Source organism: Balaenoptera borealis, assembly GCF_965194805.1.
Source record: "Balaenoptera borealis genome assembly, chromosome: 17".
Classification (NCBI taxonomy): Eukaryota; Metazoa; Chordata; class Mammalia; order Artiodactyla; family Balaenopteridae; genus Balaenoptera; species Balaenoptera borealis.
Genome location: NC_138876.1, coordinates 32,635,317 through 32,648,367, shown reverse-complemented (window position 1 = coordinate 32,648,367; position 13,051 = coordinate 32,635,317). Strand labels below are relative to the sequence as shown.

At 33.4% G+C, this 13,051-nt stretch overlaps 1 protein-coding gene across 27 annotated transcripts in view; it reads left to right on the top strand.

The window, feature by feature from the left end:
• The window catches only part of RIMS2 (regulating synaptic membrane exocytosis 2), a 590,702-nt gene that overhangs the window by 478,749 nt on the left and 98,902 nt on the right, over positions 1-13,051 (top strand). The window contains exon 1 of one of the 27 annotated variants that reach the window (XM_082364195.1): positions 4,149-9,792. The exons of the other annotated variants lie outside the window; for them this stretch is intronic. The gene's annotated coding sequence lies outside the window, so the exon portion shown is untranslated. Of the gene's footprint in view, positions 1-4,148; positions 9,793-13,051 lie in introns of those variants that run through there. 27 annotated transcript variants of the gene reach the window in all.

The following is a 13,051-nucleotide window of genomic DNA, read 5'->3' as shown; positions in this document are numbered from 1 at the left end:
CATTCTTTTTTCTGAATAATATTCCATTTATTCCATTTACATATATATATGTATATATATATACCACACCTTCTTTATCCATTCATCTGTCGATGGACACTTAGGTTGCTTCCATATCTTGCCAATTGTAAATAGTGCTGCTGTGAATATGGGGTGCATGTATCTTTGTGAATTATTGTTTGGGGTTTTTTTGGCTCTATACCCAGTTGTGGAAGTGCTGGGTCATATGATAGTTCTATTTTTAGTTTTTTGAGAAACCTTTATACTGTTTTCCACAGTGGCTGATAGTTCTATTTTTAGTTTTTTGAGAAACCTTTATACTGTTTTCCACAGTGGCTGAACCAATTTATATTCCCAGCAACAGTGTACAAGGGTTCACTTTTCTCCACATCCTTGCCAACATTTGTTATTTGTGTTCTTTTTGATGATAGCCATTCTAACAGGTGTGAGGATATATCTCATTGTGGTTTTGATTCACATTTCCCTGACGATTAGCGATGTTGAACATCTTTTTATATGCCTGTTGGGCATCTGCATTTTCTCTTTGTAAAAATGTCTGTTCAGGTCTTCTGCCCATTTTTTAATCAAGGTTTTTTTTTTTTTTGTTGTTGAGTTGTATGAGCTGTTTATGTGTATTGGCTATGAATCCCTTATCAGTCATATCATTTGCAAATATCTTCTCCCATATTCCGTAGGTTGTCTTTTCATTTTGTCAATGGTTTCCTTTGCTGTGCAAAAGCTTTTAAGTTTAGTTAGGTCTCATTTATTTATTTTTGCTTTTAGTTGCTTTAGGAGATGGATCCAAAACTATATTGCTACAATTTTTGTCAAAGAGTGTTCTTTGTTTTCTTCTAGGAGTTTTATGGTTTCCAGTCTTACATTTAGGTCTTTAATCCATTTTGAGTTTATTTTTGTATATGGTGTTAGAGAATGTTCTAATTTCATTAGTTTACATGTAGCTGTCCAGTTTTCCCAGCACCACCTATTGAAGAGACTATCTTTTCTCCATTGTACATTCTTGCCTCCTTTGTCATAGATTAATTAACCATAAATGTGTGGGTTTATTTCTGGGCTCTCTATTCAGCCCCATTAATCTATGTGTCTGTTTTTGTGCCAGTACCATTGTGTTGATTACTGTAGTTTTTTAGTATAGTCTGAAGTCAGGGAGCGTGATTTCTCCAGCTCTGTTCTTCTTTCTCAAGATTGTTTTGGCTGTTTGAGGTCTTCTGTGTTTCCATACAAATTTTAAAATTATTTGCTCTAGTTCTATGAACAATGCCATTGGTATTTTGATAAGGATTGCATTGAATTTGTAGATTGCCTTGGGTAGTATGGTCATTTTAACAATATTAATTCTTCCAATCCAAGAACATGGTATATCTTTTCATCTATTTGTGTCATCTTCAGTTTCTTTCATCAGTGTCATAGTTTTCCAAGTACAGGTCTTTTACCTCCTTAGGTAGATTTAGTCCTGGGTATTTTATTCTTTTGATGCAGTGGTAAATGGGATTGTTTTCTTTATTTCTCTTTCTGATAGTTCGTTGTTAGTGTATAGAAATGCAACAGATTTCTGTATATTAATTTTTTATCCTACAACTTTACCAAATTCATTGATGAACTCCAGTAGTTTTCTGGTGGCATTTTTAGGATTTTCTATGTAAAATATTATGTCATCTGCGAACAGTGACAAGTTTTACGTCTTCCTTTCCAATGTAGATTACTTTTATTAGGACAAAATCTTTCACTTTTCCTCCTGACAATGTAGAAACAATTGCTCAGTGTTTCTGGTATTGACAAACTAGAAACAAACTATCTAGAATTGTAATTAGTTACAATTTACTCTCATGCCAGAAATAGGAAAGTACCATAAAAACTACCTACACCAGGATAACTGTGATTTCTTCTAAAGGCAACCTTCACAGAATTTTCTGCAGACTTATTAAGTGTAATTTCTATGACTCCTACAGTTACAGTGTTCTAATACTAGTCTGGGGATTTTAAAGTCAAAAGGCTTAACAGGACCATGTAGGTAATATGAGTGATTAAAATCAGATTTAAGGACGAGGTAGTGTTGGGACTCTGGCCAACTGGAAAGGGCATGCTCCCTGTGAAGAGGGAAATTACTGCTCGGCTTCAGCCAGTTGTTGCCACACAGGCGTGCAGGCAACATTGCCAGATCTCATGGGTCAGGAAACCAAGACCCCTAATTCTTATATTAACTTTGTAAACCACTCTTCTGGACAAAGAAGGTGTACATCAGTGGGCCAGATCTGCTGGATGGGCCATGAGTTTGCAGCTGAAATAGTAATTATTGTTAAAATAATGACCCTGAGTTACTAAAAGTTCCAAATGGTCAAAAAAGGAATAAATTATATTCTTCATATTGTTCTAAGAAAACTGCTCATGTGTTTTAGAACATTCTTGTAATGTATATACAGATTAATCAGAATATTGCATTTCTAAAATATTCATGTTAATGATTATCTAGATAGGTAAGTTGATAGGTAGGTAGGTAAGTAGGTAGAGAGAGAGATGTTATAAACAAATTAAACTTTGGCTCTGCCTCATTTTTCTCTGATAACAAGCAAAATAATAGGATGTTATATGGAATTGTTGTGTATAATACTGTAAAGTCCTTAACAGATACAAAAGGAAGTTCTGTAATGGATTTTAAGTGTGTAGGAGTGGAGCTAATTATAGAAATGCTAAATAAGTATAAATAAATGATGCTGCCCATGTGAAAAACTGTTTTCTATATTTTATAATATGACTACCTAGATTAAGGGGAAATTAAATTAAGCTTTATTGAGATTGTTAGAAAATGAAAACAGTTAAATTCTAAAAATGGTTTTAATAAAAGCAGCTCTTTAAAATGCAAAATTAAATAACTATTCTTGATTGATTTAGGGTTCATATGGTATACAGTGAGATAAACTGAATTTGATACTTTTAGCTAGTAGTTTTGGAATTTAGGAGATACTATTTAATTTACCATGAAAGAGAATGGTTTCCATTTTGTTTTTAACTCTGATCAAATGTGTGTCTAAAACCAAATAGGCATGGCATATTACAACATAGTAATTATTATTATTTATAAAGATAAATAAGATTCCTTTTTTAAAAAAAGACCAATTTTTCTATTGGTCTAACAAGTATAAACAGTATATCTCTCATAATATACTTCTCAGATTTATTTTTTAAATGATAAAGACCTTTCCTTAATCACTCTAAGTATAATAAAGTATTGCATGAATTTGGAGTAATTCAATAACTGTGAATAACATCAATAACTGTGCTTTGGTAATCTGCTCACGGCTTTGCCGTCTTTTTTTTTTTTTTTGATCTAGTAACTCAGAAATTTATTTACGCCAGTTTAATACAGCTTTGTCCAAAATTCATCACACTGTACATGTTAATATTTAAATTATATAAATGATATATATGAGCATACAGTGTGTATATTGGCATATTTTCTTTATTTCATGGATATAATCTAATGCATTCAAACAAGTTTACAGTTTTAGGGTAATGGAACTTTAAATTTTTGTAGGAATATATACCTTTGAAAGAAAACTTATCTTTGAGAATTTCCAGAGAATGTAAATATGCACAAAATAATATTTATATTTTCTATTGATTGGTTATGCAGAGTATTATCTTCTGCTTTAATTAACAAAACCCAATATCTTAAGATAAGTATTTGGGAAATTTTGTCTTCTCTCTTATACTGAATTCTGAGATCTCTACATAGCCTTATCAAATTTCTGGTTCCACTCAGGCTGCTCAATATCTATGCACATTTAAATATCTAAATGTATAATTTAAGGGAATTCTTAAGTTTTTCAATTGATTTCCTACTGGGACATTTATATTATGATTACACAGATTGTTTAGAATCATGTGAAGAGCACAGTAGAAATGCATTGCTGTTCTGGACAGAATATGCTATGAACTTCTATTGGCATTGACTACTGAAGATTTCAGTAGAAGAAATAAATTATGAGAAGAAAGTAAAAATACTTCCAATGACTAAGAAAGCTATCCCAATGATAGAGGAGTTTCCTTTTCTTAACTCTATTTTATCTGTTTATTATGATAGATAAGAAATTATGAAGATAAGATAGATAAGAAAATTTTAGAATTCTTTATGTAGTATGAGAGAGACATGTTACTATGAAGAAAGAACTTTATAAGGAAGAAGTTTATGAGAATGTCATAGGAAAAAACTTGATAAGAAGAGTCACTCTATTTCCAGTTGATAATTATAAATTCCTAGGTTAAAGTTTCATGGTTAATGTACATAAAACATATTTTTAAAAATTATTGTATAGAACCAGAACTTTGTATGTGCTTATAGTATTTTAGGCATGCTATGTGTGTATATATATATATATATATATATATATATGCATACATATATATATATATATATAAATATATAGCAGTTAAAGAAAAATGCTTGGCAAAATATACTTTACCCATAAGTTTGAAGAGTAAAATTTTCAAATAAGTTCAAAATGCCCCAGTGTTCACTTATTCATTAGGGTAAGATTGTCTAAATGTTAATTTTAAAAAATTATTTTTAAATTAAAAAATTATGGTATGTTATTCATTTTTGCTTACTTCTAAATTTGATTTCTCACTGTTCTCTCTGAAACAAAATTTACAATACAAATAAAGCGTGTCTGTTCTGGCCGTCAGCTTCTACTTGATTGGTGTCTGAATCAAGTGCTCCCAGGTTGGAGCTGAATAAGGGCAATTTAACCATTCTTGCCTGTCATATTGCTGCATTTTTTATTGCTCAAAATAAAACCAATGGTGACTGAAAAATTGCAGTGACCTAGAGCCCGCAAAAGTGGCACACCCTTATCTTTTGATTGAACAGCAAAAGCAAGTGCATATATGGACAGAAATTTTGATTGAGATTAATATTCTGTCATGTTTAATAAAAGATTATTTTGGAACTCTATTTTTACTTAAGCATAGTAAAGCTCTTGTATTTTTAACAAATGTGGAGCACATTGTGATAAGCAGAGTTAATGTCCAATAATTTTCCTAGCACATTTCCATATGTTGTAGTAGAAACAGCATTCAACTGGATAGATTCTAATTCCATCTGGCTATTGGTACTCTGTGAGACCTGGGGCAAGTATTTTCATTTCTCAGTTTTCGCAGTCATATAGAGAGCCAACCAGATGATCGTCAAGTCTCTTTCACCTACTGAACTCAGATTTTTATCATAATTTTAACTTTTAAGTAACATTTAATGTAAGCATTTAACAATCTAAACTCCAAAGAATATGAGCTAGATCATAATTTATAACTTTGAAAAATGAATGCTTAATATTTTTTGCTTTTACCCAATAATATAAAGCATATTTATATTATAATTTGAATGAGCCATTTAGTAACTCAAGTTAGTTATTGATAATTTCTTGAAAAAGTATCTAGTAACTTTTTCATCTGTGTTTCTTTCCCCATTTTATAATTTTGAGATGTGTTTCTAGACTGCTGTTCATGAGAGTGAAGACAATGTATTAGTCATTACTGTATCCATCAACCAAAAATAGTAATTCATTCTCATTGAGAGCTGTGTATTGCCTTAGATTAAATAAATATCTTATTAACTAAAAATTTAAAGGCTATTCTTATTCACTCTTTTGGTTCATTTTATAACACAGAATGTATAATCAAATTAAGCACTGATTTTTATTTAAAACTTTTAAAACAAGTTTTCTAGGGAAAAACATTGGGATATTAGTCTTACAATAGGCAGCAACAGTACTGTAAAACTAAAATACAAAAAGGAGGAGGAGGAAAAAAGGAAAAGACCTAAAAAATATCACATTTTAAAGTGTCCAAACATAATGAATTTCATTGCATTGTGGGGGAAATATCGCTGCATATAGGTACATGAAGGATCCAGTCCTTTCCCTCTAGTCACCACTGAAATGTAGAAAGAAATGAACATGTAGATTAACTAAGTGGCCCCTCTCCTTAGCAGTATTTGACAGGTGAATGAACTAATTAACTTCCTTCTTTCTTGCCTTCTTTCTTCCCACATCCTCTCCTCTCTTTCTCTCTTTCCCTCCCTTTGTTTCTCCAGCCATTTTTTCAGTTGCTACATTTTGGCAATTGTGATAATTCCTGGAGAGGTACTGAGATGTATGAAAACAGTTCTTAATTTGAGGACGTCAAAGCTAGTGGAGGACGTGGACACTTAAATAATTACAACACACTATTATAACTGCTATTATAAATATATATTCAATAATTGAATATTTCATAGTTACATATATTAAATATTATAAAGTTACACATATTAAATAATCAATGATTCCACCTTTTCCTTATGTAAGGAAGTGTAAAGGGAAGACACACCAGTCAAGTTCTAAAGAGCAAATGCCCATTCCCAGTTTTACCATATTTCAGCATTTGCTTTATTACCTCAGAGTATTACTATTCCAATTAATCTGAAAATGGAGTTAGTTTGGTTTTAATAAGGTGCTGGACTGGAGAGATAGCAAGAAGGGCCAAGAAAGGGAAAAATCCAAGACTATTACAAAAAATTAGTCAATAGGGTTTGATGATTGATTGAATTACTTCATTCATTTATTCAACAAATATTTATTGAGTGCTTATTAAGTGCCAGGCCCTATATGCTTGGGATACAGTAATGAACTAACAGACAAAATTCCCACCATCATGGAGTTTGTATTCTGATGGAGGAGACTGACAAAGAAGTAAATATACTGGATGTGAGATGATGAGAGGCGAGGAGGACAGTAGTGCGCTAGAGTAAAGGAGATGGAAACGTTGCCTCATTGCCCAGAGAACAGGGGAAGATCTGAATCCAGAAAGTTAGTGCAGGGTTAAGGATGCTGAGCTTTGTGTGGTGACTGAAATTAACAGGGATGAAGGGACTAGAGAGTGAGATTAGTCCTGATAGCAGGGGTGAGGCTGTTTGCTGGAGTTGGGGTTTCTCAGCAGGCGCACACAGAGTTCCAGGGCCCACTTCCCTCAAGCCTGTGGTGTTGGAGGGGTGATCTTACACGTAGCCATTGATGCTTGGGGTTCCTTCTTGTCCTCAATGTAGGGAGCAAAGGGAAAGGAAGAGGTGGAAAACCTCAGTATTCCTATATTTGGTAACTATGACTGTTGAAAGAAAAGTTGGGAAGTTTAAAGGGTTAGTAATTTTGAGCAGATGAAGAGTAAAAGAGTTTCAATTTTTTGAATTTTTAAAAGTAAGGCATGAAATTGGCCTGAAGCTAATCGGAGAGTGGATTTGCATATTTCTGTTTAGATTCACACGTATAATCTGTTAAAAGGAAACAAGAAACCATCCGTGTTATTGTTACTGAAATAGATATTAACTTCATGTTTAACTTTAGTTTTTAAAGCTACGGTAATAAAAATAAGTCATTAATTATACCACTTTCAGACTATTTTAAACTATTTCCTCTGCAGACATTTAAATTTCCTATTACCCTGTATACTTCCTGAATAGAGTTCTTGACTATCAAAAAATTACTCTTTTCCTTTCAGAATGCCAAGAAACATGAATCTAAAGAAAGTTTCTTGTACTGCGGAATAAAGGAAAGAATATATGATTTACCGAATGACACTATATTTTGATATCTTAATTTTCAGTTTGCTAAGGTCTTTGCATTGTTGTCATGTTATTTTTGTATAATGTAATCTCACAAAAAAATGTTCAATAAATTAGAGAGTGAAGTGGAATGACATTTTTAAGCAAAGAAAATATTGCATTTGAATATGGGAGTAACTAGATTTTGCCATCTGAAAAAAATATATTTAATTACCTTTTATAAAATACATTTATTTTATAATGCTAACCTTCATTTGATTTGCATATTTCTTGATTTTACTTAATCTAGGATCATAGGAAATGAAGGGGCCTTATGATGTTTCAAAAACTCTAAAAAGTTTTTATTCTAATTATTATAAGCAATAATTCTGGAAAGTCTGAGTCACAGAAAAATCATTTGTATCCTTCAGTTTAGTATGGAATGCCCCAGATCGTTCTACTTAGGCAACATTTCTCCCATTTAAAAAATAAAAACCTCTAAGAATAAAGTTTTACACTAGTTATAAAAATAGTACTTAAGAATTGAAGAGTATGACAAGTATTATTTACACTAAATTTCTTATTACGGGAATGAAAGGAGGACAGTAAGCTGAGGCATAATAGTAGATGATTTTTTTTAAATAACATATTTGATATGCAAACTAGATCTTTCTGTTATTTCTTATAATACATTCCATATAGGAACAGGATATAGCCAAATGTAAAACATTGGTAGATTACAAAAAAAATTGCAAATGATGGTTAACTTGTATTTTTTTAACCAATTTTAATATATAGGTCTAAGGTTGCTTCATAGTGATTTAAAATTATTTTCAAAGCTCAAAATACAAATGGTCAAATGTTTAAAGCCTTCTGTGGTCAAAAATTATTTCAACTCCAGGAAACTAAGAGACTAGTAAGGTCAAAAATTTAATAAGACACAGAATACATAAAGTAAAATTAGCTAATTTCCAAATAAAATTCTTATATGTAAATACATGAAAAAAATCCCAAAGTTGATTTTCTTATGTGTGGAATTATCAACCAAAGTGGACCTGTAAAATCATACCAACTGCTGTACCAAAAATACTATTTTATTCTTCTCAAAATTTAAAATCAACCAGTGTAAAAATATTTAATGATATACAATCATATCTATACATGAGGGAAAAACAAATACTTTTTATCCAAATCATTCTTAAGTGTATGCGAATTAGAATAACACGAAGAAGCATCTAACATGACTCCAGGTGTATGAAGAACTAATTAAAGATAATGCAGATCATCCTTTAGTTAGATGGTTCCAAAAATATGTGTAACTGGGGCTGGAGAAATCCAGTAATATCTGCTTGCTGATAGACTTAGGAATTTAACCATAAAATTCTATCTAAGCTAAAAGGCAAAACTAAGTAAATAAGATATTTTAATAAGGTCACTCCTTATTCGCCTACACCAGAGTTTCTTAGTGGTTTTTGTATGGTCACTTGCATTAGAATCACTAGAGAAACTTTAAAATGCAAATGTCTGGCTCTCATGCCAGAAATAGCATATTAGAATCCCCGAGACGAGGCTGCAGACTGTACGATGGAAAAGCTCTTTGGGTGATTCTGGCAAACACTAAAATTTAAGAACTACTCTTCTAATTCATCTGGAAACTGTGTACTTCATATACTCTTCCGACTGAACAATATTTATAAGTCAAGAACAAAATTTACTGCTTGGCTCATTGCCCAGCTCACTTGAGGAACCTTCAAGTTTCTGGAATTATCCCCAAAAGCTTTGCCGAAAGAGCAGCAGATTTGTCCAACCCACAGTAAGAGAAGCTGAAAAGATTACAAAGATTACAGTCAGCATTCTGTGATTTGTCAGTTTGCCCCATGGAGAACAAGGAACACTTTGACTTACCGGTCATGTCTATAAAGGTTTTGCCACTGAATATGAAAAACAAGAAGTGACAGGAAAAGAGATTGTATTAAAAGATAGCTAGTGGTGAGCAGTTGCAGGAGAAGTGCAGAGGCAGTGGAGGTGGTCAGCAGCAGACACCCAGAGGAGAGCACCCAGAGGAGAGCGGCAGAGGAAAGACTGAAATCCAAGCAATCCATATAATTGAGTTGTGCTTCCCGTGATACAGGACCGTGTTATGAACACATATAAATCAAGACATCGTGACCAATCACCTCTGAGTGACTGAAGTTGAAAAGAAAGTAAGTGTCTCTACTTCTGGTCAAGTTGAAAGTCTAAATACTTCTAAATGCCAGTTGACTGAGCGATGTGTATTTTAAGAAGGTGCGCTTCATCACTTCAAGAGAGGCAGCACGAACTCTAGGGTCATACTGACTTTGAGCCCTGATTCCACACCTTCCTCAAGTTTTCTTGTCTTTAACTGAGATAAAAATAGTACTTACATAGTAGATTCTTTAAGAGGTTTAAATTAGTTGATATACATAAAACAGAACAGTGCCTAGCACATAAGTGGTTGTTATCATTATTATTATTCAAACTAAGAGACAAAATTACGTAACTTGAGTTAAATGTCAGCAATCCTAAAGCTCTGGAAGGATGTCGTGGCGTTGCAGATAAGGCATCCATTGACACAGGAGTCTCCTGAACAATCTTAGAGAGCTAATAACATATATAAGGACCACTCGCTTCCACCATGGCTCACGTCAGTAAATCAGGTGTCTCCAGTTTGAAAACAAATAAGAATTGACTGTCTTTTCTTAAATGTATGTTAATCTTGGTGTCAGAAAATTATTATCCTAGACCTTTCAAAAGGTCACATATTTAACCACTTAAAAATGCAAGGTAAATCTTTTCTGTGGGGAAAAGCATTCACAACTCCAAAATACTTGATGAATAAATGAATGGCTGTTGATCTTGAGGGTCTCTTCCAAATGTGTGAGAAATGAAGTTGTAATAGGCTCATCTTTGCTGGTCTTTCTCTGTATTGGAAAGTTTCTCCTCCTCAGAAGCAAGGTTTAGTGCTCCTGTGCTTGAAATTAAGAAGTAGACTAGTGAAATTTATTTCAGTGCTGTAACACTAGTATTTTCCTAATAAAAACCAACTTGTGGGGAGTTCCCTGGTGGTCCAGTGGTTAGGACTCGGTGCATTCACTGCCATGGCCCAGGTTCAATCCCTGGTTGGGGAACTAAGATCCTGCAAGCCATGTGGCACAACCAAAAAAAAATTTCTGTATCCTCCTAACCCACCAGATCCAGAGACTCCTCCCTCCCTAGTAGGGAGAAATCGGAATTTTGGTCAATTTTTTACTATTTTCCTTATGTCTTAACTATGACTGGTAAAAAGCAAGTCCACTCTAACTTTACTTACTGAAAAGTAATAGAAGTATAGAAGTTGAGAAATTACTGTCAAAATGCAAAATAAGGGACTTCCCTGGCAGTCCAGTGGTTAAGATTTCGCCTTCCAATGCAGGGGGTGCGTGTTTGATCCCTGGTTGGGGAGCTAAGATCCCACATGCCTCGGGACCAACAAACCAAAACATAAAACAGAAGCAGTATTGTAACAAACTCAATAAAGACTTGAAATGGTCCACATCAAAAAAATCTTTAAAAAAAAAGCAAAATAAAAGATTGACCCAACCAAAAAAAGGTAAGCTAATGCATAAATGGAAAATAATGTTTTACTGGTTCTTCTACCTTTTTGCAACTTCAGTGAAACATAATTTCCAAACTCACTTGAGGGTATCAAAACTCTTCGATGGCTAGATATCAACTAGTGCCAGTGAAGTCAAGTGATGGGTATAAACTGATTTTAGAAAGAACCTATGAGGTTTTATTAGTGGGTGCATCAGGCCTGCAGTAGAGTACAGTGCTTCAGCAAATGGTCTCTAGAACCAGGTAAACCTGGGTTTAAATCAAAACTACTCATCAGCTTGTCAGAGTGAACAAGTTACTTCCCAAATAGTCAAGTTTCTTTATCAGCAAAATGGGGATAATTGCCCACCTTAAAGTTTGTTATGAATGTGAAACGAGATAAAATATATGTGAGGTGCTTAACACACTGGCTAGCATGCAGTGAGCATTCAATACGTTAGACGTTAGAAGCTGTTGTTTTTGAAGCAGTGTGAGAAAGATATTTTGAATGCAGCTGAAAATCCAAAGCACGTTGATGACATTAGTGAAAATACGATTTTTTTTAAGGCAAGAAATATCCTTTGATAAAGTTGCTTTGGTCTTTGATTTTATACAGCAACACTTGCCTCCAGAGATAAGGGGTCAAAGAGAAAGTACAAGTTTTCAAGCCTATTTCCATCATGGCCACTGTGAAGCTAGTGCCCATTCAGCCCTAATTTCCAAATTATCTGAAACTCAGAATAATAAATGATATTTATAATTATCCTAGTCATCAAGAAAAAGTTAAATGATTTCAGTGGCTTTTGTAAAAGGTAGGAAAATATATAATACCATATATATGTTAAATTTTTGTTCTGTTAACTCTCTAGAACGTTCACTTCTTTCAGGCTAATTATTTCCATAAATATGTCTACTCTTGCCTATTCTAAAATATTGCCTCTTAAGGTTGTACTTGTTTTACTTTAAATTATAATTACTTCAGAAGTGACCTAAGGATTCACAAAAATGGAATAAAGTTGAAGTAAAACCATTAATTCAACAAAAATCTTCTGAGTATCTTACTCAATGCCCAATGCTGGTATATATAGTAAGTGCACACTAAATGTTAGAAAGAATGGATGAATGAGTAAATGAATGAAAGAGTAATGTGTGTAGGATATAGCATTATTTTAAAAGTGAAGGCTCTGGAACCAGACAGTTGGGTATGAATCCTGGCTTTTCTACTTACTATCTTGTCTGTGCACAGACCTTGGACAAGTTACTTAGCCTCTCAGTGCCCAGTTTTCTCATCGGTAAAATTGTGATGATATTAACAGTTTCCTCACTGGATTGTTTGAGGATTAGGTAAATGAAAATTAACAAATCATTTATAACAGTGACACATAGGAAGCACTGGTAATTATTTGCTAAAATAGAATAAAAAAGAAATATTAACTGTAACTTTAAAGGTAAAACTTATACATGAAATGCCAACACTTTAAAGTCATGTACTACTAATTTAAACTTCCTAGGCATGAAGACTAGCTTGGTAACTCAATTGTAGCCAACTGATACTGACTCTGCCCATATCTCTCATATGCAGGCCTTTCCTTCACAGGTTGGTGACCTAGGAAAAGGGGGAGGGTGTCTGAATACAGTCTATAGTAACACTCACACGTTGCTACATCAGATCACATCTTAGCCCACCTAGCCCAAGATTCCATAAGCAACAGTAAATATTCTCTCTTACAAATTGAAAAGGTATTTAGCTTAGTCAAAACAGGTGAAACAGGGAAGGTCTTCTGAGTCTAATGAAATGATATCTCATTGGTTGTACCTGAGAAGATGGCCAGATGTGCCAGTTTTAGGAGTGGGAATGATCTAGCACCA